The sequence below is a fragment of the Erythrolamprus reginae genome, chromosome 3 (genome assembly GCF_031021105.1).
Source record: "Erythrolamprus reginae isolate rEryReg1 chromosome 3, rEryReg1.hap1, whole genome shotgun sequence".
Classification (NCBI taxonomy): Eukaryota; Metazoa; Chordata; class Lepidosauria; order Squamata; family Dipsadidae; genus Erythrolamprus; species Erythrolamprus reginae.
The window spans coordinates 189,660,448-189,684,745 of record NC_091952.1 but is presented as its reverse complement, the minus strand read 5'-3'; positions in this window follow the sequence as shown (position 1 = coordinate 189,684,745).

Genomic DNA, 24,298 nt, shown 5'->3' with positions numbered 1-24,298 from the left:
CCAGCCGGGCAGAGGGAAATCGGGCGGGCGGACGGGCAGGCGGGGGGCAGCCAAAAATGGTGTTTTTACTTCCGCACCGCTATATTGTGGAAAATCGATTTTCGCGGGAGGTCTTGGAACGTAACCCCCGCGAAAATCGAGGGATCACTGTTTACAATAACATAAGCAAAAGCCAGTAACAAAGCTCAATTTCCAACAAATGATTTCTAGCAGTATATCCTATCAGAAGCAAATATTGGGTTGCTCACTAATATATAGTAGCATAAACAATTCATAACAAAAGCAAATAGCAAATATTAATTTGATCACTATGCTCCTTCAATAGTGTGACTAACCCCCCCCCCCCCCAACTAAGGTCTAGTAGCATAGAACACACTTCCCAAATAGAGATTGTACTCAAGTATGTCTCCTGTTGTCTAGCCAATCAGGAAGCACCATTGATGCAATCAAGCCTTATCAGTACTCACTTGGTACACGGGCTCATGGGGTACCATGCACTTTCCTTAAAAGAGTAGGTAGGGACACTGAGTTTTGCTTTTATATTGGCACACCCATTAATAAAGAGGCTATCCACAAAGTCAATGTTCTCAGCCTCAGCAACTCTAAGCTGTGTAGACGTAATTCCATGCTGGAAAACTCTGGGAATTAAAGTTGCTTAAAGTTGCTGAAGTTGAGAAACAATGGATTTGGTTGAACATATAACTCAAATTTATTTATTTATTTATTTATTTATTTATTTATTATTTGGATTTGTATGCCGCCCCTCTCCAAAGACTCGGGGCAGCTCACAACAAGTGAAAACAAATCATAAATAATCCAATTAATTAAAATATTTAAAGATTTAAAAAAACCCATATACTAACAGACACACACACAAGCATACCATGTATAAATTAAACGTGCCCAGGGGGAGATGTTTAATTTCCCCATGCCTGACGGCAAAGGTCGGTTTTGAGGAGTTTACGGAAGGCAGGAAGAGTAGGGGCAGTTCTGATCTCCGGGGGGAGTTGGTTCCAGAGAGCCGGTGCCGCCACAGAGAAGGCTCTTCCCCTGGGGCCCGCCAACCGACATTGTTTAGTTGACGGGACCCGGAGGAGGCCCACTCTGTGGGACCTAATCGGTCTCTGGGATTCGTGCGGCAGAAGGCGGTCTCGGAGATATTCTGGTCCGATGCCATGAAGGGCTTTAAAGGTCATAACCAACACTTTGAATTGTGACCGGAAACTGATCGGCAGCCAATGCAGACTGCGGAGTGATGGTGAAACATGGGCATACCTGGGTAAGCCCATGACTGCTCTCGCAGCTGCATTCTGCACAATCTGAAGTTTCCGAACACTTTTCAAAGGTAGCCCCATGTAGAGAGCATTACAGTTGTCGAACCTCGAGGTGATGAGGGCATGAGTGACTGTGAGCAATGAGTCCCGGTCCAGATAGGGCCGCAACTGGTGCACCAGGCAAACCTGGGCAAACGCCCCCCTCGCCACAGCTGAGAGATGGTTTTCTAATGTGAGCTGTGAATCGAGGAGGACGCCCAAGTTGCGGACCCTCTCTGAGGGGGTCAGTAATTCCCCCCCCAGGGTACCGGACGGACAGATGGAATTGTCCTTGGGAGGCAAAACCCACAGCCACTCCGTCTTATCCGGGTTGAGCTTGAGTCTGTTGTTGTTGTTGTTTTTTAAATAAATTTTTATTGATTTTATAGGTTTACAAAAAACAAACATATAACAGTGCACAGTGCATGTGCCCATCACCAAACAACACACACACCCCGTCACCCCCACCACCCCTATAGAAGGATTCAAAGAATTTTAAATTATTTATCTATCTATTGATCCTTGGCTCTATCTTGAACGATTTTTACTAAAAGAGTGATTGTAATTTATTTTTCGTATTTACATCACAGATTCTACTTAACATATAATCTTTTACCTTGTTCCATCGCACCATCAGCTTCTCTAGTTTATTCTCATCAAAATTATTTAATCTTATTTCCATAATTTCAAAATGTATGTGATCCACCATGTACCAGTACCAATTCTGTAGTGTCCATTTTGTAGAGTCTTTCCATCCTAATACTATCACCGCTTGAGCACTTTCCAATGCTACAGTTTTAATTTCTTTAGATTCTCCTAGTTCCCTATATTTAATTAAGATTGCTGTTTCTTTTGTAATTATCCAATTAATGTTTAACATTTTATTAATTTCATTCTGGACTACCTTCCAGAATTTCTGTATTTCTGTACATTCCCAGATCATATGCTTAAAAATTCCTTTTTTATGGCATCCATGCCAGCATTTACCCTTCTCTTTCCCCTGGAAGTGTGCAATTTGTACAGGTGTAGTACCACTTATGAGTCTGTTTATCCTTACAGTTGCTCACTCAGCAAATGAATTTTTATGAGCTTTTTTCCTTACTTGCAAGAGACATCAAGCCACCCAGCTCCTAATTTGCTGGTTTTTCCTGAATTTTTGTTTAGAAAACAAACATCAGGATGCAGATACATAGCAAGCCTTAGATATATCACCATATCTTTTGTTAGAATTTCACATTTCTTTAAGGTCAAATGCATGCCATCTAGATTCTCTGATTTTTATAAATTTGTTTATGTTCAATTGATTTTTTTTTTAATTTAGTATCCTCCAGATAGTTTGGAACCTATTTGGAGATACTGATGGAAATATATCTTACTGGGCCAAATAAATACTGAAGAGCAAGAACAGCAGACAACTTATAGCAACACAAACCATATTTGACTCTCTCTTTATTTACAACAAGAAGCTCTATATTGATTCTGCTAAGGTGTATGGTACCTGAAAGACTCCGTGTGAAAGATTTGAGGCTTATTAGAGGGAGAGAGTTTTTTTTTTAATGGCCAACATGGGAGCTGTCAGAGTAAATGATTCAAAGACACGGAAAGCAGCCAGAGAAAACAATGGAAATAAACTAGAGGAGGTTTTCAGAGATTTATTGCTTCAAAAAGTTCTGCATTCCTTTCATATTGGTGTTTAAAAGTTGTCTTTGGCCTTTATTGCACAGTAATCACATTGCCATTGAAAACTGCTGATATGAAATAAGTAACAGCCTTTGTTAGCATTTAATAGCAAAATCCTTTTTATTATTTTTTTCCTTAATAAACAGTAACGGTTCAGCAAGAACTGTATGAAGAGAAATGCCACAATAAAATCAATGTCTGTTTCATATTAGATTTTGAGGATCAGCACAAGAAAAGCTTGTCTGGCTAGAGGCTTCCCCACAGCAAGGTTTCATCCTTGTCCAGAGATTGTGATGGCATCGCTTTTCAGCATGGCAAGTAGGCCAAACAGAGGGTATGTGGTGTCTTGGCAACCACACTTGGCGATGATTTATGGGTCTTTTGTTTGTTTAAATGCATGAGTTAGAGAAAGCCAGAGAAACAATTGGCTCCTGCTGTGTTTTAGACCACATGATGTTTCCTTCTTTCCCTCTTGTTATTGTGTGTTAAAAAAAAACAACCACAGCAAGTGCTTTAACTGCATACTTTACCAAGAGCACTCGAATTACAGTGATGTACGGGTAGGTATAGAAAATGACACACAGCAATATGTGTGTCTGTACAAGTCTGCATACATGGATTTCTTATTTATTTGTTTGTTTGTTTGTTTGTTTATTTTTTATTTATTTATTTATTTGATGTTTATGCCGCCCTTCTCCTTAGACTCAGGACGGCTTACAACATGTTAGCAATAGTACTTTTTTAACAGAGCCAGCATATTGCCCCCACAATCCGGATCCTCATTTTACCCACTTCGGAAGGATGGAAGGCTGAGTCAACCTTGAGCCGGCGGTGAGATTTGAACCGCTGACCTGCAGATAATAATATAATAATAATAATGTCGTATGGACAATGTCGTATGGACAGTTGGCGGAACAAAGCATTGCATGGACAGTTCTTGGAGAAGATTGAAGGCAAAGTGGATAAAGAAAAGACCTGGTCATGGCTTACAAATGGAACACTCAAAAAGGAGACAGAAGGAGTAGTACTGGCGGCACAAGAACAGGCCATTAGAACAAATGCTGTCAAAGCCAGAATTGAAAAATCAACAGACGATCCAAAGTGCAGACTCTGTAAAGAAACAGATGAAACAATCGATCACATACTCAGCTGTTGCAAAAAGATCGCACAGACTGACTACAAGCATAGACATGATGCTGTGGCACAGATGATCCACTGGAATTTGTGCCGGAACTACCATTTACCAGTGGCAAAGAACTGGTGGAATCATAAGCCCGAAAAAGTGGTCGAAAATGAGCAAGCAAAACTACTGTGGGACTTCCGACTTCAGACTGACTGAATTCTGAAGCATAACACACCAGACATTGTGATTGTGGAGAAAAAGAAAGTATGGATCATCGACATCGCAATCCCAGGAGACAGAAGAATTGAGGAGAAGCAGCTAGAGAAATTAGTGAAATACGAAGATCTAAAAATTGAGCTGCAACGACTCTGGCATAAGCCAGTGAAATTGGTCCCAGTGGTACTTGGCACACTGGGCACAGTACCAAAGGATCTCAGCGGACATTTCAAAACCATTGGAATTGACAAAATCTCCATCTGTCAATTGCAAAACGCGGCTTTACTGGGATTGGCAAACATAATTTGCTGCTACATCACGCAGTCCTAGGTGCTTGGGAAGCGCCCGACTGGTGATGAAATACGAAATCCAGCATAGTGATCTCGTTTGCTGTGTTGTACTGAAATAATAATAATAATAATAATAATAATAATAATAATAATAATAATAATAATAGTAGTAGTAGTAGTAGTAGTAATAGTAATAGTAATAATAATTTATTAGATTTGTATGCCACCCCTCTCCGAAGACTCTGGGTGGCTCACAACAATAATAATAACAATGTGATAATGTAACAAATTTAATATTTAAAACAAAGCATCTAAAACCCCATCATTTAAAAACCATACAACACAAGCATACCATACATAAAACTATATAAGCCTGGGGGAGATGTCTCAATTCCCCCATGCCTGGCGATATAGGTGGGTCTTAAGCAATTTACAAAAGACAAGGAGTGTGGGGGCAGTTCTGATCTCTGGGGGGGAGTTGATTCCAGAGGGCCGGGGCCATCACAGAGAAGGCTCTTCCCCTGGGTCCTGCCAGATGACATTGTTTAGTCGATGGGACCCGGAGAAGGCCAACTCTGTGGGACCTTATCGGCTTTATCGGCCGCTGGGATTGGTGCAGCAAAAGACGGTCCCGGAGGTATTCTGGTCCGATGCCGTGTAGGCTGTAGATATACAATCAGCTTCAGTGGCCTACAGTACAGCACTCTATCTGCTGTGCCACCCTGGCTCCATCAATAAGGGATTTTGGTAGAACAATAGGAAAAATGACTCTGTTGGAAGAAATGTCCACCAGGGTTCAGTTCCAAGAAAAATACTGGAAACATGGAAGATGTTTAATAGAATCACATGGTTTGAGGTCCTAGGCAAAATGAGCACATGGGTGTGAGAGAGAGAGAGAGATTTATACCAGGCATGGGTTCCAGTTGAATTTTGATACAGGTGCGCATCCAGGCACACGCATGCATCCCACCACGCGATTTTACTTCCCCACATGCTCAGGACCACATTACAAGCCGAAACACAGCTGAGGACTTCAGGTGAAGAATAAAGGTCGGCATTAAGATAAGGACAGGTGGGAGCGCTTCTTCCGACACAGAGACACCGGGGGGAAAATCACAGAAAATTGCATCATCAGTGGGTTCCTACCAGTGCAATGCTCTGGATCGCACTGGTAGAAACCCACTACTAATTTATACCCTCTGTAGGGCTTTGAACTTCCTTCCTGTTCCTGTGGCAAGAAACGTATCCTAATTGGTTTTCAGACTCCCAAGGGGCCATGCAGGAATAACTTTGAAGGTTGTCTTGAGTCCCAGGCTTAGTTGAATCTTGCTGGGTGATGTAATCTCAGGTATCATGTGGTGAGATGGGTAGAGGGCTAATCCTATTATGTCCTGAGGGTGAAGGTCTTTTGTGTGTAGATAAGCTGGCCCAGCCTTTCTGGGGCTATTAGCAAAGGTGGGGGCTGCTTTCCAAGAGCATGTTTCTCCTTATCTCACCTTGGGAGGTATAATATTCTTCCTTTTTAATATTTCCTAGACTAATTCATTCTTCTAGGAGACGGGGGGATAGTAACTTCCTACAACTCTAGTGGTAAGAATAATTCACTACTGGTACCAGTGCTGGGCATCCGTCAGAACCTGAACAGTCAACTTCTGAAGATGTTCTCACTCTGAATCCCCTACATTGGATGTTGGATGAGATAGCCTACAATATTACTTTTACATTTATGTTTATGATTTTTAACTTCATAAATCACAAGATTGTGGCATGGCTCAAAAGGTCAAACAGTGCAGAATAGAGTGAAATGGGAAGTTTTCCATTTTCATTTAACTTGGAGGAGGGCACATAATCTTTTTTTTTTTTTTTTTTTTTGGCCAAGGGCTTTGAAAGACATGCTGAAGAATGCATTCAAAAATGAATGGAATTTGTTCTGCTGGGCTCTCTGGTAGGAGCCTCCCGAAAATTCAAGGGTACAAATTTCAGACACACACACGTTTGAAAATTCAAAACAATGTTCTTTATCACAAAATTCAAAATAAACTAAGCACTCTTTTTGTATCCCAAAACAACTGGGTAGTCTGTACAATTTCCCTTAAGCAGTCATTAAGTACTTAGCTAACAACTGTGAACAAACTTTACACCCCTTCTTCTTCCAACGAAGTGAGACACACACACACACACACACACACGTTGCTCTGCTTTGGTTTCAAAGGTGTGAAAAATCAACAAACAAAGTCCAGAAAACAGCAACACACGATTCCTGAAGAACTGCGATCAGATACTCTTTCACAATGGCCAAACCCACACGCTGCTATTTATAGCAGCAGCCCTAATTACAGCAGTCCCACCCAACCACAGGTGGTCTCATTTTCTCTTGTAATAATCCTTCAGTTGTTGTCTCCTATGCATCACTCTACGCATGCGTGGATGTGCCATTAATTCTTGTTCAGAATCCAAGGATGATACAGATGATTGATCTCCTCCTGGGCTGTCTGCCAAACTCCCCTCTTTCCTGTCACTCATGCTTCCTTGGTCAGAGGAGGCTTCATTGGCAGATTCCATCGGGAGCAAAACAGGCCTGCCACATCCACTTGCACATTCCTTGGGGCAGGAGCTGGGCCAGAGCTAACCACAAAAGAATTTGAATATGGAAATGATGATAATTTAAAATATTTAAAAAATTTAAATAGAATAGAATATTAACCAAGTGTGATTGGTCAGACAAGGAATTTGTCTCCAGTGCATAAGATCTCAATGTACATACAAACAAGAAAGTAATATAATCATAAAATACCACTAAGAGAAGATAGTATAAAAGATAAGAAGGATAATAGTAATACAGCCATACTACATTAAATACAAATAATGTTTTTAACATATAAACAAGAAAGTAATATAATCATAAAATACCAATAGGGGAAGATAGTATAAATAGGGAAAGATAGTATAATACAAATAATGTTTTTTAACTTTCTGTCATATTAAAAATGCTAATCCAGAAGCCACTTTTGAAAAAGATATGGGACTAGCCAAATCTTTAAAGAAGCTGCTATGGCCTGAGGCTGAAAACTGAACACCCCTAACTCAATTTTTCCCCCTGCAGTTCATGTGAGAAATAGAAATGGATTCTGTATTTATAGAATTAACAAATGTACAGTTGGTTGTCAAAATATTTTGCTATGTCTAGTATTATTGTGTTAATTGGTTCATAAAGATACAGTGATACCTCATCTTACAAACGCCTCATCATACAAACTTTTCGAGATACAAACCCGGGGTTTAAGATTTTTTTGCCTCTTCTTACAAACTATTTTCACCTTACAAACCCACTGCCGCCGCTGGGATGGCCCGCCTCCGGACTTCCGTTGCCAGCGAAGCACCTGTGCTTTAATAAGCACAGTCCAAAGGTGGGGTTTCCCAGTGAGGGGAGCCTCAATGAAATCGCAGCATCGCAAAAACACAGAGGTCCGGAGGTGGGGTTTTGAGGACTTCAGTGTTTTTGCGATGTTGCGATTTCACTGATGCTCCCTTCGCTGGGAAACCCCACCTCTGGACCTCCGTTGCCAGTGAAGCACTCATTTTTGCAATGCTGGGATTCCCCTGCTGGGATTCACCCTGCAGCATTGCAAAAACACAGAAATCCGGAGGTGGGGTTTCCCATGGAGGGGAGCCTCAGGGGAATCCCAGCAGCGCAAAAACGGGCACTCCGGCTGGCAAAAGGGGTAAATTTTGGGCTTGCACACATTAATTGCTTTTTCATTGATTCCTATGGGAAACATTGTTTTGTTTTACAAACTTTTCACCTTAAGAACCTCGTTCCGGAATCAATTAAGTTTGTAAGACAAGGTATCACTGTATATTCAAATGGTTGCTGTATTTTTTTCTCTCTCTCAAACTGTGGGTAGCTTATTTATTTTATTTATTTATTTATTTATTTATTTACTTACTTACTTACTTACTTACTTACTTACTTACTTACTTACTTACTTACTTACTTACTTACTTACTTACTTACTTAATAGATTTGTATGCCGTCCCTCTCCGCAGACTCGGAGCCGCTCATAACAAAAACAGTACAAATCCAATACCTAAAAACACTTTAAAACCCTTAATATAAAAAACAATCATGCATCTCATACAGACCATACACAAAGTGGAAGCGGTCCAGGAGAATCAATTTCCCCATGCCTGGCGACAGAGGTGGGTTTTGAAGAGTTTGCAAAAGGCAAAGAAGGTGGGGGCAATCCTAATCTCCGGGGGGAGTTGATTCTAGAGGGTCAGAAGGCTCTTTCCCTGGGTCCCATCAATGAAACAATGTAGTCTGGCAGCTGCATTCTGCACGATCTGAAGTTTCTGAACACTTTTCAAAGGTAGCCCCATGTAGAGAGCATTACAGTAGTCGAACGCGAGGTGATGAGGGCATGAGTGACTGTGAGCAGTGAGTCCCAGTCCAGATAGGGCCGCAACTGGTGCACCAGGGGAACCTGGGCATCTTGAATGAATTGTGTAACCAGTGTGGGCTCTGTTTGAGAGCCTTTTGAAGCCTGAGATTAAATGCATAATGTTCATCTTGTAACTCTGATAAGAATGCATACACACACATGATCTTGAAATTCTTATGGCTTCGTACAAAAATGAATTCCATTGCATTCAAATCCTTGCTAAGTCATGAAATAAACCTGGGTGGCCTTTGGCTCCTTCATTTGCCGCAAGTAACAGAGCTACTTAGAGAATACATGCTATAAGTGTTACAGAAGGGCTTCAAAGAAATGAAATATATATATACAGTATGTATATATATATATATATGAATGATGAGGCAGCAGCCATCTCGATCACCGGAACATAGAAACTTTAATAAAACCACTTAGCTTTCGTTAGCGTGCTGCTAACTTCGTCAGAGTATTAAAATGCCATGGGAGACAATCACCTTTATAAAGCATTATTCAGTCTGCTCATTGCCCGCGTCATAGGGCCACACCCTTCCCTCCCCTCTGCGGCAAGCCTAATTGTGGGCTTGCTCATGCTGGCTAAAGGGGGATCTACCGCTTTTACTCGTGTCTGTTGCCTCTTTCCCTCCCCAAGGGAGGAGGTGGAGTTATGAGGCAATACTTCGGAGGTGTTCGGTATTACTTTCCCCCCCCATTATCGTTGTTACTTTCTATAGTGGTACATATCTGCTCTTGCAATTTTTTTGCCCATGCCCTCGTCTTAGGTCTGCACTGTTCTAATCCCCCCTTGTCCCCTGTGTTGGAACTGCATTGTGCCCCTCCCCCTCTACCTCCATGTTGCTCCAGTATGTTCCCTTGCTTCCCGTTGGGGGTTGCTCTACCCTCATTTAGCTGGTTTCTATGCCCGGCCTGGGGAATTCTGTTAGGGGCTTTATCCAATCCTAATGACCTATCCCCTTTAAGTCGTTGCTGGTGCCTTAAAGCCTGGTATGCCGATGGCATATCAATATGTCTATTTAAAGAATTTTCATTAGAGAACCAGGCTTCTTTTAGGAGGCGACCTCCCTTGGTTTCATCTCGCGCCAGAATATCAGTTCCCTGGAAATCGAAGCCATGATCCTGCTCCTCCATGTGTATCCAAATCTGGGAACGCTGTTCATGACGTCGGACCGCCAATTTGTGTTCGTGTATACGAGTTCTCAATCTTTTTGCCGTTTCCCCCACATAGTGGTGTGCACAATTATTGCAGTTTATACGGTAAATTACCGAGGAGGACTCCTCCTTCACTAAGGTTTCCTTCGGGCGCATTACTGATTTTCTCAAAGTTTGATCTGGCTTATGCGCTACTTTGACCCCGTGGGGTGCCAGTATGCGTGCGGCTGTTTCGGATACCCCTTGTATGTATGGGAGTACCCTCCACGCTGATGTTTCATTTGCGCTTGGGTATTTCAAAGAAACATTGTTTAATGTCTTTATTATGGAGAGAGAGAGAGAGAGAGAGAGAAAGCCCTTCGGAGTCTTTTTCAAGTACAAAGTGATCTGGTTATTTCTTTCAAACAATTTTTAGAGAAGCTGGAGGCAGGGATAGAGGAGGGGTAGAAAACTTTTGAAACCCATTAATTTATATTTAAGGATGTCATCCACATACATTTCAGCTTAATGGCATTTCTTCAATTGATTATAGGGCTTCTGGATTGCACATGGAGTTACACTTCAACGCTGAACTGATTTGTATGTGCAAGTCAAAGGCCAATTAACTTCAGTGAGATTAATGGAAATTAATCATTCTGATTCAAGAAAGCATATCCATGCATGGAAACAATCTAGTGTGCTGATATAGGTACAGAAGTTGAAGTGTAGCTTAAGGTTTAAGGCTGAAAACCTGGTCCACTTATCTAGAGGGTTCACACCATTATACTTATCTAGAGGGTTCACACCATTATATTCACGCCATTTACTTTTGAGGATTATCCTGTTGGAATTTGAGCTATGACACAGGAATTTCCTCACTTAAATTTTGGCTCTGCCATTAATTATTAAAAATAGTAGTATTATCTCACTGAGCACCACAGATGCCTCTTTTAAGTTGGATAACAGCAGTCTTATTTTAGGGGTGCACTGAAATCTCAGCAGGTATTATTATTACTATTATTTATTATTATTTATTGGATTTGTATGCCGCCCCTCTCCGTAGACTCGGGGCGGCTAACAACAGTAATAAAAAACATCATGCAAATCCAATACTAAAAACAATTAACTGCTGGAATTGGGGAAATACAGTGTTAATGTAATTTTCACTGAGTTCTTATTTCAAAATTAAATGCATTCTAATTAAAGGTAAAGGTTTCCCTAGGGGTTGGTGCACATCTCTGTTTCTTAGCCAAGGGAGCCTGCAATGTCCGATGACATTTTCCATGGTTTTGGCCAGCATGACTACACACCTAAGCTTACATAACACTTTTATCTTCCCACCAAAGTGGTATCTATTTTACTTACTCACATGTGTATGTTTTCAAATTGCTAGGTGGGCAGGAGTTGGAGCAGGTAATGAGAGCTCACTCCATTGCATGGCATTCAGGTCTCAACCCAGACTGTCAGCTTTCTAGTTGACAAGTTCAGTCTTTAACCATTGAGTCATCACGCCCCCCCCCATTCTAATTATTATCATTTTGGTAATTTTTTTTCTCCTCCACAATCACATATGTAAATCAAGACGTATACCCTAAAATTCATCAATAACATACACAATTATACATTTTTATCCAATGAACCATATATCAGTATCTTATTTTTTATCAGTCCATCAGCCTCTTTTTCTTCCTTTTGCTACACTCCCTTCCCTCTGCCTCTATCCATCCTTCAACCTTCTTACATCTTTTCTCCCCTTTCCTACTTTCTTCCACTCCTTCTTCTCTTCCTTCACTACTTCCTCTTTCTCCTCCTTTGCCTTTCCTTGAGTGCTTTTTATCTTAACTCATCTCACATTGAACACACTGAAATCATATTCCCTTATCTTTTAAAGACTATCCAAATCTTTTCCATGCCATTATTTTTATATCATTTCTATACATTTAACTCTTAATCCTAGGTATATGCTTCCGATCTGATGCTGCCTCTTCTAAATTTAATTTTGTCTTTTCAGCCTACCATTGGTTAGTATACAATTTTCCCCCAAATCAACTGTTTGTATTTGTATTTGTATTTATTAGATTTGTATGCCGCCCCTCTCCGAAGACTCAGGGCAGCTAACAACAGTAAAAAAGACAATGTAAACAAATATAATATTAAAAATAATCTAAAAAACCCCAATTTAAAGAACCACTCATACATACAAGCATACCATGTATAAATTCTATAAATCTAGGGGGAAGGGAAATTTCAATTCCCCCATGCCTGACGACTTTATTATTAATGTTATTGCTTAACTTACTTGGCCCTTCATGAAACATTTGCAGGAAGAGTTTGGTTAAAGGTTGGTTAAACAGAAGGATGTAAAAGTAATTTCAGACTTGATCCAGCTATAAGAGCAAACAGATATATTGGCTAAAATACATTGAACAGGACATTCTGTTTATATCTCCTAGGCAAGATTTTAAGCCTTTTCCAGATCTAAACCTAAACACAATAAACCTGCATAGAACCATTTTTAAACAACCAGAAAACTATGGATAAATATAAGGCCATTTAGTTCACAACAATTGTGCAGATCCTTTCCGTGTATTCATACATTTATGCTAAATCAGTTCTCTTAAGTAACTGCTGCTTTTAGACTTGTCAAAGAGATGCATTTTTTTTTATAACCTAAGAATTTGTCCCAGAAGCTAGGAATTATTTCAGTTCATAGGGGGAAGATATGAAGAAAACACAGTATGTAACAAAAATATTGTCACATTTAGAATGCAGATATTGAATAATACACTACTTGAGCCTTCAATTTTTAGAAGACTTCTTCTGAGGAGGTGATATGATGAACCATCAGATCTGGAAGAATTATACAAGCTGATTTGGTGAAAGAAAAGGGGTGGGTTGTTAAGACTATTGTTGTTCATCTTGCAGTATGTGGGAAGGGAAATCCTCATAACACTTTTCATGCCAAAAAGATCTCTAAGATGCTGTTGTTGGAAGGTGACACCAACACATCTAGATTTAGTGTATGTAATGCGCTGTGTTTTGAGCTACCAAGGTTCTTGAGGTCATCAATCAAATTTGTACGTTGATACTTGATTCTGCATTAGAATGTAACATATTTTTCAGAGTATAAGAAGCACCAGAATATAATGTGCACCTTAGGATTTTGGGAGGAAAATGTGGAGGGGGAGATATCTGCCTACCAGATATTCATTTGGTCAGCTTCAGCACATTATTTTACCCCTTTAAAAAACCTTATTTGGAGCCAGTAACAATGAAAAAAAGCCTGCAAAGGCTGGAAAGCAATGAAAAAGCCTCCAGCTGGGAGGATTGTTAGCACTTCCTTAGGGGTGGAAAAAACATTCTTTGGAGCAATTAGCAAAGGGAAAAAAGCCTACAAGTGGGGAAAAGCTGGGAAGATAATTAGCGCCTCCTTAGGGCTGGGAAAAATATCGAAAAAGCTACATTCTGAGTCTAAATTGCACCCAAATTTTCAGCCTCTTTTAGGGAGGAAAAAAGTGCGTCATACTCTGAAAAATACAGTATATTGTACAAGAGATCTACAGAAGTTTCTCTATATTTCATCATCTTACTTTATGAAAAATGAAATAATATTTCAAATACAAAGTAAGAGCCCTCCCACTATCTCTGCCAGGTATGTCGTGATGCAGCTCTTCAGGCATGTTCTCCACTCTAATTGTATATATTAGCAAGCAGGCCAACTGGGGAATTCTGGAAGTTCAACTCCACACATCTTAAGGCTGCCAAGTTTGAGAAACACTGTATTAGGCGCATGCAATCTTTGAGATAATTGGAATTTCTCAAATCGGCTTTTGCCATCTATATTCACTCTTATCCTCCCACTTTCATCTCTCTTCTTTTCCTTAGCATCTAATTCCCTTTCCCTATTGCCACTTTTAGGTTGCCATGTTTTCATTATCTCTTTTGTGGACAGAACAATCATGGGCTTCCCAAGGTATGCCCATGTTACACCAACACTCCGCAGTCTGCATTGGTTGCCGATCAATTTCTGGTCACAATTCAAAGTGTTGGTTATGACCTATAAAGCCCTTCATGGCATCGGACCAGAATATCTCCGGGACCGCCTTCTGTCGCACAAATCCCAGCGACCGGTTAGGTCCCACAGAGTTGGCCTTCTCCGGGTCCCGTCGACTAAACAATGTCGTTTTATTTATTTATTTATTTATTATTTGGATTTGTGTGCCGCCCCTCTCCGAAGACTCGGGGCGGCTCACAACAAGTGGAACAAATCATAAATAATCCGACTAAATTTAAAATATTTGAAGATTTAAAAAACCCCATATACTAACAGACACGGGTTTTAAGGAGTTTACGGAAGGCAGGAAGAGTAGGGGCAGTTCTAATCTCCAGGGGGAGCTGGTTCCAGAGGGCCGGTGCCACCACAGAGAAGGCTCTTCCCCTGGGGCCTGCCAACCGACATTGTTTAGTTGACGGGACCCGGAGAAGGCCCACTCTGTGGGACCTAATCGGTCGCTGGGATTCGTGCGGCACCCAGGCGGGACCCAGGAGAAGAGCCTTCTCTGTGATGGCCCCGACACTCTGGAACCAGCTCCCCCCAGATATCAGAGTTGCCCCCATCCTCCTTGCCTTTCGCAAGCTCCTTAAAACCCACCTCTGTCGTCAGGCATGGGGGAATTGAAATTTCCCTCCCCCCTAGGCTTATAGAATTTATACATGGTATGCTTGTATGTATGAGTGGTTATTTAAATTGGGGTTTTTAAGATTATTTTTAATATTAGATTTGTTTACATTGTCTTTTTATATTGTTGTTAGCTGCCCCGAGTCTTCGGAGAGGGGCGGCATACAAATCTAATAAATACAAATACAAAATACAAACTGTCTTCCTTTTTCTCTTTTCCCCTTTTCCTTATTACCCTGACCAATCTTGGATCAGGCTATAAATCTGAGAATCAAATTTGCTTGTTAAAAGCACATCATGTATTCCATAATAAGGCTATTTTTGTATCCTTGCAAATATGCACACCAAATATCAAAATACATCAGCATTAATTGTATGTGAGTTCTGTTTTCTGGCTGGGCTTTAAATACTGCTGGTGGTATGCCATGATTAGCTACAGAATCAGTTGGAATCTGTTTTCTGTTTTGGCAGAAGCTGTGGGGTTTTCCTGGGGCTTCCACTGAGCTCTCTTTAACTCTGATACTAGTAAGGGAATGAACAAAATGTATTACAGGGAACAATTAAATATAAAGCAGGTAGATCCATGTACTTAAAATGTGTTACTTGCAGCAGGAGAGAAATTCAAAAACTTTCCCTACCGGTTCTGTGAGCATGGCTTAGTGGATGTGGCAGGGGAAGGATACTGCAAAATCTCCATTCCCGCCCACTTTGGGTCCAGCCAGAGGTGGTATTTGCTGGTTCTCCGGAGGACTACTCAAAATTTCCAGTACCGGTTCTCCAGAATCTGTCAGAACATGCTGAGTTTCACTCCTGCTTGCAGGTTATCTAGGTTGAAGCTTGGCTTGAAATGTGGACCAAGCAACGGTTTCTAAAGTATCTGGGTCGACCAGAGTGGAGGCTAAGCTGTAAATTGCTGGTCCGCAATAGCTTAAGAAGATAGCCCGCTTCCTGTCGTCATCTGTATCTTGTAGGTTGCTTGCTTGTAGAAAGATTCTAAATTTGGACATGTATGATGTCCAGGATTCCAAGTCTGGATTGAAGAAAGGTGGTGGTGGAGCCATGACCGAACTCATGGTTGGTTGGCGGGAGTTCGACCTCCTCGTTGCCACTGTTAAATCACTGCACCGGAGACTTCTGTTTGTTCATAACACGTTTATTCGCAACACACAACAAGCAAGCGTTCTCCTAGAAAGCAACTCCCAATAAGGGCAACGGCTAACCCGTTGCCCTATTTATACCTTTTCTTATACGCGGGCTTTCTAACTGACAACCGTTTAATTTTGGCGGCAACTTACATTTAGCCGCGTCTTAACCAATCAGTGAATTTCTTCATATTTCTTTAAACGAACACAACAGTGACCCTAGCACATCTACTTGTAATTCACTCTGCCACCATTTAGTCAATCCTTGGATCACACGCCCATCTGCCTGCACTAACATATTATATATATATTATTTGCTTGCGCCTTGGTGCCCTCACTTTTTTCTCTTATTATTTTCTCTAACTCTATCTCCTCCCTAAGCAGTGCTTCTTTAGTCTCCTTTCATTCAGATATTTGCATATTGCATTTATTTGTAGCCATCTTCCCTTATTGTTTCTGAATCCAAAGGAACCTCTGACCCAAACTAGCTGGTCACAGGGCAATACAAGGTTATGGGTGTTCTTTACACGTCTTTGTGTCCTTGGTGCCTACAGTGTCATTGAGTTTGGAAGCAAGCCTATCCTCAACCATCAAATAAGAACTGGTTATAATAATCCCATAACAAAGGAAGCTGTGAATTTGCCATGTTTTTCCTTTCAAAGGGAAACAAATCAAAAGCCACTTGAGAGGAAATTAAATTTAGGGAGAATGAATGTCATATTTTATACAGCTGTGTGAGAGCAAGGGAGCATTAGAAATGATTAATCCCAGGGGAATTGAACAAAAGTCTTTCAGCCAATCTTTTGACAGCTTTCATATTAAGAGTGGGCTATTATTCAGAGAGATGTCACATAAGCTCATTTTGGAGGACAATAATGATATACATACTTTGATTTGAAACATCTTTTCTTTTTTTAAAAAAAAGCTGTTTTCTTCAGCCACAACAATGATCCCTGCTATCAAAAATCGTATTACTTTTAGACTAACATTGTTTTCTCCTGCCAATCATTTGGAATATAAATGTCAAGTATGGAACTTTAGCAATCCTCTAATTATGAAAATAATGTGGGTGGGATTTTGCAACAAAATCAGCTTGTGTAATCCATTTACTGTATATGCATCCAAATGAGACAAGTGTGAGGAGGTTAAAACAAGGGTGCTATTGGCTGGGAAATTTCTGTTTAAAATATTTCAGTTCAAAGTTCATAGAGTAGCTTCAGGCAAAAATATTCATTGCCCATACAGTTTTAATCCCAATATAATAGTCACACCCATAACATTCAATGAGTGAACAAAAAGTGGAATATAAAAACATCACACCAGATTATACACACTTTAAGAATGGTGGATAGTATGGGAAGAACTCAGAAAGGATACCCACACACCCAGCCAGCTCAAAATCCAGCATGGATTCAAAGACCTTTATGACATCAAAACAAAACAAACCCCAGATGTTGGCTGTTTTAGATGCTCAAACAATTATTTACCATTGTATTTTAAAGCCCTAAAGAACTTTTAAAAACAATCTTGAAATATGTTTGGGAGGAAGAAAGGAGGGGAGTGGCTTCTATTTTATCCTAGAAACTAGAAAACTGGCAGACAAAATATAGAAGGGAGGCCAGTCCTACCATGTGAAGTCATTCCCTGCAAGAAATGGAAGGACTTACCCTTTACAGCTTTTTTTAAATAGAATTCTTTATTGGCCAAGTGTGATTGGACACACAAGGATTTTGTCTTGGTGCATATGCTCTCAGTGTACATAAAAGAAAATATAGATTTGTCAAGAATCATGTGGTACAACACTTAATGATTGTCATAGGCAGAGGTGGGCTACTAGCTGGAACGCCCGGAATGCGGTTCCGTCAGTGGCAACGGAGCACGTAGGCCCGCTTTGTTGCCACAGGGTGTGCACGTATCGTGCACGCACAGCCGATGCGATTCCGGTAAAAATTACCGGATTTTTGCTTCTGCGCATGCTTTTTGTTGTGCTTTTTTGATGATGTTTTTGATGTTGGGTGACCATTTTAGGTCTTGAGATATGATAGAACCTAGAAAAATCTTGATGCCCGAATCTGATCATTTGTTCTCAATGAGACAAATGTATTTCCACAATTGGTTCATCAGTAACTCTGGGATCTACTGTAGTAGGGAAATAGCCTGAGATTTTTTCTTTTCAGAAATGCAATTGATTTCTTCATGCTTCATCTGAAAAGCCACAGCTGTTGTATAAACAGAGGTAAACACAAGCAGGGGAAAACTCAAGCAGAGAGGAGGGGGGATTGGTTCTGTGCTAAGGAGGTAGCAGGAACAGAAAATAAGGAAAGGGAGAGCCTTGGATGTCAAATTAAAAATAAGGAATGGAAATTCTTGTCTACCAGTCCCATCTCCCCACCTCCATTCCTAACTGAGGATCTCCCCTAATTCATATCTGTACAGCTTCTATGATCTGGAAAAAAATCTGGCCATTGCTGACTCAAGCCTAAAACTTTCTAAGGGATTACGTATTAGGGAGATAAAGGATTGTTGGCTTACTTTGATATTAGCTCTATGCCATAGAGCTAAACCCAGGTTATTGAATAAATTACAATTGCCTGGGTCTGCACAAAATTTTATGCCGGATATACAGCATATGTAACACCACTTCTCTTTGACCTTCATTGGTTACCAATGTGTTTCTGGGTGTGATTCAAAGTTTTGGTGGCCTACATGACTTGAGACTAGGATACCTATGTGATCAACTTTTTCCAAGAGTCTCTTCTCATCCAACCAGGTCTAACAGCATGGACATGTTGTGGATCCTGTCAGCCGAAGAATGTTGGCTAGCTGGCAGGTATTAGAAGACAGGCTTTTTCTACAGTAGCCCCTGATCTATGGAACATTGCCTCTTCAAAGATTGGAATGGCCCCAAATCTGTTAGCCTGTTAGCTATATTCCTGAGCCTAGGGTGCTGATTGTTTTAAGGGTTCTGTTTCTTGGTTGGCTTGCAAATTGGCCTGTGTCTAGGCTGCTTTGTAATTTGGGTGTTACTACTATTTTTATTGTTTTAAAATATTTTTAGTATTTTAATTGTAATATACGTTTGAATGGTAAGTGTTAGATTCACGCATAAAGGAAGAGAAGAGTCACAGGAACAGTTAAGCACCTTTTTATTTGGCTAGCTAGAGCTATACGGAATGCCCACAGGCAGCAGGGAAGCAGCTTTTAATGGGTTCCCTGGAGCCTTCTAGCCACTGACACGGATTTAAAACTCCCACTGCTTTATTGGTCAACCAGTAGCAACTATACAAATGATGACAACATATGTCTATACATAACAATAAGACAGCCAAAGTCATTGACCGAATTGGATGACTCTATAAAATGAATGGATGGATGGGTGGGTGGATAAATGAATGAATTAATGAATTAATGATTGAATGAATGAATGAATGAATGAATGAATGAATGAATGAATGAATGAATGAAGGCAACTTTTCTGAAGCCATATATAAGGCTTTTGAAAGGGCCAAGTATCACAAGAAGGTGAGGTGATGATGCAAAAGCCAAGATTTGGAGTTTGTTTTCCTAGAATAAGATGGGAAAAATTAAAAAGAAATTAGAAACAAAATTAAGATTGAGGGACAGGACCTACACTTATAGTCGTTTTGTTTTCCAATTTGAAATGGTTAAAAAACGAAAACACTGAATTCTAGTAGTTACAGTATGCTCCAAGGAAAGTAAAGACCTCTAACAATTCAGCCTCTTGAAATATTTCATTATCCTCACATTCAGAGATTAGAGGAGATGAGAGGAAGCTCATAGGACATCATTTAAGGAATTTAGAACCTCATCGCTATAATTTTTGGAATATTTTGGCTCATTTTTTTCTTTATCAAAAAGAAACGGGAGCGTGTGAATCTGGCTCTGGCCTGGTTCTGGCAACTATTAGGACTTTCTTTGCTCAAAAATGTGTGCTGTGCCAGGGAAACTAATCTCATTTCAAGAAATAATTCCAACTGTGTGAAAAGTGTGATAAATGTGCTTTCCTAAGCCAAGTGTGCCACAGAGGTGCCTGCAGATGCTTGTTAATTTTCCATTAGGCAATAGGTTAGCAACAGAAAATTCTGGGTTTCTGTTTTCTCAAATCAGACGGTATACAACCTTTTAAATGTAAGCGTGCTATTCAAACATGTAAGGTGTAACACTTTTATTTCTGAGCCATGATAAGATGAAGTCGGAAAGCCGACTAAACATAATAGGCAATTTTTATTTGTTTCCAAATAACTTTACCGTTGTTGTCAAGTCAACTGTGACTCTTGGCAACTGCCTGGACAAAACCCCGCAGCTTCCTTGGCAATAATTTCAGGAGTGGTTTATGTTAGATTTGCGTGTAAATGAGGAATGAGTCATAGCAACAGTTCAGCACTTTATTTTCTCCAAGCTGTAGCTAATATGGAACTGCCGGCAGGCTCCAGGGAAGCCGCTTTTAAGAACTTGCCTAGAATCTGCCAGCCAATGACAGTTGTTTAAATTTCCCGCCACATGATTAACCAATCAGTGGTTGTCATGCAAATAATCCTACATATGTCTGTACACAACAGTTTGCCATTGTCACCTTCTTAGAGCTGAGAGAGAATGACTGGCCCAGGGTCATCCAGTTACTTTTGTGTCTATGGCAGGACTAGAATTCATGATTCCTCAGTTTTTAATTCAGCATCTTTAACCTTTAGCCACACTTTTTTTCAAAGTTTCATTTGATCATCTGCAGACAACATTAAGTATATTTGAGAATGTTATTAATGGCTTCCACACTTTCTGTTTGAAATGCACATTATTCATTCACTTTACCGTAGAGTTATCCAAGGAAGGTACTTTTAGTTACGATGAAGCAAGAAGGAAAACATGTTCCTGTATTTTTATTACCTATTTCCTCATAAATAAATCTCATTTTGACTTACAGATAAATCAGTTAGGATTGCAGCCTTCTAAGTAATGGCACAGAACTGTAATTTTCTCCTTTAAAAGTTTGGTTTAAAGCTTCAATACTAGGAAAAAACATTTGCTTCATTTAATTGATGATGACATTATGGAAAGCCAGAAAGGAAGCTCCACTTGACTTAAGTATCTTTATTTTTTCAGGATGCAATCTCGTCCATATTTATCTGGAAGTACTTGGGTTTTGTTTGCATGTCAAAGCATGATACAAACCGCAGAGTGGTGGGCTACGAGCTGGAACGCTAAATTGTGCTCGCCGCCACAGCTCATAAGTGCTTGTAGGGCCAGCGCAATTTTGCTTCTGCATCTGTGGAGGTAGCAAAATCGCACACAGAGATGCAGGTGTGCCTGTGTTTTGGTGAGGTTTTTTTTGCTTCCGCGCATGCCAAAGCACCTGCAGCTCCGTGCGTGATTTTGCTACCACAACAAGTGCAGAAGCAAAATTGCGCTGGCCCCGCAAGCACTTGCGAGCTGTGGCGGTGAGTGCAATTTAGCGTTCCGGCTCATAATCACACCAAACAGGCTAACCAGTAAGTAGGTCAGGGCTGTCAAACTCACGGCCCACAGACCAGATGCATCACACATTGGCCACTCCCACTTCTGGTTTAATGAAGGGAGGAAATCCCGATACATCATGTCAACTTACAATACAGTGGTACCTCGACATACGAGTTTAATTCATTCCAGACCCGAGCTTGTAAGTCGATCAACTCGCATCTCAAACGAATGCCTTTAGACTTTGTTTTTTGCGCTGAGATAACTGGAAGCAAGGAGATTCTTGCGCCACCTAGTGGAAGCTCGGCTCGTATCCCGAATTTGAGCTCAGGTGTCAAACAGAAATTTCGCTCGCGTCGCGGCTCATAACTTGGAATACTCACATGTGGAGCAGCTCGAATCTAGAGGTACTACTGTAGTTCATTTAAGAACCATTTGAAGTTACAATGGCCTTGAAAACAGTGACTTATGACTGTTTTTCACACTTATGACCATTGCAGCATTCCTGAATTTTGATCATGTGATCAAAAGTCAGACGCTTGGCAACTAACTCATATTTGTGACCGTTGAAGTCATAAGGATCAGGTGGATCATTTTTTCTGACCTTCTAACAAGCAAAGTCGATGGGGTAGCCAGATTCACTTAACAACCATGTTACTAACTTAACTGCAATGATTCACTTAATGACTGTGACAAGAAAGGTTGTAAAATGGAGCAAAGGTCACTTCATAAATGTACAGGTAGACCTTGATTTACGACCAGTCGCTTAACAGCCATTCAAAGTTATTAGAGACTCAAGAGTTACTTATGACCTGTCCTTGAAAACATCCCCCTCCACAGCCATATGATTGCATTTCATGTGCTTTGGCGACTGATTCACATTTACAACTAGTTGCAGATTCCCAAGGTCATGTAATTACATTGTTTGAATTTTTGCCACAAAAAACCCACTGGATTAGTCAGAGTCAGATTCATTACCACGATTTGTTTAATGGCTCTCATAAAATTGGTCATAAAATTGAGTGCACTCACATGGTGAATCGACTTACAAATGCAGTAAGTTGCGACCAAACCTGTGGGCTCAATCATCGTGTATTATTTTTATTTCCATTGTAAGATAGGGATCACAATCCCATCATTCCCTTCCTCCTTTCTGAATAGGACAGTATGTTTTTTTAAAAGTATGTTATATTTTTCCTTCATAGCTGATAAAAGTCCAAGTTGGCATAGAACCATAATCCAATCTTATCATTTCTTCATTTATCATATTTGTGTAGCTGCCCATCTCACAAGAAATGGACTTTGGGCAATGTAGAACACACATTTTTTAAAAAAAAAAAAAGACATTAAAACGAGTTATTAAAGTTTTTAAAAATAGTAACTATAAAAAGGCACATAAAACAAGAAGGGATGACATTAACCACAGAAAGAGAGCCTTCTCAAAATCCCCTCTCTCTCCTAGAACACACATATACCGATGGTGGGTTTCTACCGGTTCGCCCCGGTTAAGGCATACCCATAGCGGTGGTGGGAGGCTCCACCCACCCGCTTGGAGATCATCACGAACACTCTGCGCATGTGCCTATCACCGAACTGGTAGCAAAGGTAAACGAAACCTATTACTCTCTCCCTCCCCCTCCTCTCTCTCTCTCTCCCTCCCTCTCTCTTGCTCTCTCTCTCTCTCTCTTACACACACACACACACACACACAGATCTTGGAGGATTTATGCACTATTGAGATTATGGAGTTAATTTTACTTCCAGTAGGTAGAATCCCATAAGGCAGGTGCAGTGGTAGAGAAGGTCCATCTCCTTGGCCCGCTAGACATAATTCCCTGGCAGATGGGACCCATGGCATGGCTTCTCTGCCAGATCTGACAGGGTGAGCAGGTTTATTTAAAAAAAACACCAGTCTTCATCCTGAGCACCTTGAATTGGATATAGAAATAGACTGGCAACTAATGCAGCTCGTGAAGCAGAGGTGTAATTTTACTGCTCTTGCCATGTAATTGCTTCCACTGCTGCCTTTTGTGCCTGCTGAAGTTTCCAGATACTCTTCAAGAGCAGCCTCATGTAGAGTACATTATAGAAATCCAAAAAAAAAAATGTGACCAGGGCAAGAGTGACTCTAAGTAGATTACCCTCATCTTAATCAATCAGGAAGGACATGGAACTAAAGAGCAGGTGGCTGAGCTTGCAGCCTTAAGATCTACGTCCACAGATCTAGTAGGTTCATACCATTCCCAAGGCTTCTTCATCAGATCTGCAACAAACCCTGTACTGAAATGAGAACGAATCCAACCGATTATATTGACAGTGCTGGGAAACATTTTCTGCACGCCCCTACAAAAGCTTCTCTTACCCAGGAAAGCTTGTGACACTCAAAATAGGGCCACAAGATGTAGACACAAGAAGAGCAGAGGAGCAATGATGTTTCACCACCCTTATTTTCAATATACTTACATATATGATCTATATATCACCATGGTAGTGCCATGCCAACATGTATATATAGTAGCATACTATGGAGTCTGGGTCGATTCCTCTTCAGCCTCTCTTAACAGAGCTATCAGATTAGGGATGCAAAAACTAGACAAACATTCTCAATGGTCTCTATTGATCATCAGGACTTTTGCAGCCCAGATCTGCGAAAAACTGCTGCAGAAGCAAGAAAGCAGTTAAATTTAGTCTGAAAGATAGGTATCAAGCAGCAGTTCATTTTGCTAATACAATTTAAAATGCCTCCTCTAAGTGAATACTTCATGGTTATACTTTCTCCAATATAATTTCCACTGTTGCTCCTTT